We start from the raw sequence: 1,641 nt of genomic DNA, 5'->3' as shown, positions 1-1,641 counted from the left end.
ATCAGTCTTTGAGGGATTTAGGGAGGGGAAGGGTTTGCTTTTCAAAGATCTGAGCATATGGGTAATCAGAATTCTCCTTATTTGCATGCTTTCCCCATTCACTCCTGCCCTGTAAATTTCCCCTGAGTTCCTCAGGCTTTGTTTCCTTATAACTTTTTATGTCCCTGCTAGGAATTTCTACTCCAGAAAGCACCAGGGATTTCCTCTGAATTCACCAAACTGGGATCTTTTGATACAGTTCCTCTATAGCAGAGGTCAGCAAACATTTTCAGCAGGGGGCTGGTCCACAGTGCCTCAGACCTTGTGGGGGGCTGGACTATTTTTTGGGGGGGGGGGAGAATGATGCAAGAGCACTAGGAGCCCTGATGGCTGCTTACCTGTGCTTTGTGAGCAGTAGGGGCTGGCGGCGGCGGAGGAGGAACGATGAGTGGCACGCGAAAGGGCTCCAGAGAGGGGCTGCTTAAAATGGTGGCCGCTTGAGTGCTGCTGCTGCTGCTGGCACCAACAAAGCCCAGCCCCCTTCCTCCTCTAGGCAGGGCAGGGAGAAGCCAGGAGGAGGGAGGGAGAAGGCGCCACCGCCGTGTGAGGGAGAGGGAATGAACGTGCATGCTGGTGATCCATGTGGTGATTCCTGAACCGTCCGTGGGCCGGATCCCAAAGGCAATTGGGCCTGATCCAGCCTGCGGGCCTTAGTTTGCTGACACGTGCTCTATAGCATAAGCGCTGACTGTCAATTTGATCAATTACTTAGATGATCTTGATCTTCCAGGTGATAACAGCACAAATGTCGGCAAAATCTGCCCAGCCACAGCATTGCAAGCTCTCTTTGCCCATTGCAGGACTTGTTTTGGATGTGCAAAGCCAGAAAATAAGCTCTTCTGAAACTCTTCCATTTTTCAGGAGCACTGGAACCCCTTCTGACTACTCATCTCTTCTAAACCCGATTCCTTACCAAATGCAAAAGTGACAGCACGAGGATCGTCCAGCACTATTGACAACCTGGAAGGGTGTTCAAGTGCACCTTCAAAGTGGCTTTAATGACCTGTAGCCAAAAGGGTCCCCTCGTCACTTCCAGCTTGGAGAAGTGAAATCCATTATCTGAATACAGCTCTGATTACCGTATTTTTCACCCCATAGGACGCACTTTTTCCCCTCCAAAAATTAAGGGGAAATGTGTGTGCATCCTATGGGGCGAATGCAGGCTTTCGCTGAAGCCTGGAGAGCGAGAGGCGTCACTGAAGCCTGGAGAGTGCGAGGCTTCAGGAAGCTATCCGCAAGCCTTGCAAGCCCGGCGGGAGTGCTTCGGGCGAGTGTCCGCAAGGCTTGGGGAGGCAGCTGCGGCTGGGGGGGGGGATAATTTTTTTTATTCATCCCCCCCCAAAAAACCGAGGTGCATCCTATGGGCCGGTGCGCCCTATAGGACGAAAAATACGGTAGTTGCTTGTGATGGTGATGTATTAGACACATGCATTCCCAGCTGTATCCATGGAAAACTACAATGTCTTGCTGGCTCCTTCTGTGTGACCTATTGGTTCTTGCTATACATCCCTTTCAACAATCTCCATCCATAGCATTTTAACGCCTGGAAAGTTCTGGAAGCACCATTTCAAGTTCCACTTGATTTGACTGTTGATCCACTCA

Source organism: Podarcis melisellensis (assembly GCF_964234715.1).
Source record: "Podarcis melisellensis genome assembly, chromosome: 11".
NCBI classification, from domain to species: domain Eukaryota; kingdom Metazoa; phylum Chordata; class Lepidosauria; order Squamata; family Lacertidae; genus Podarcis; species Podarcis melisellensis.
This window is presented reverse-complemented; position numbering follows the sequence as displayed.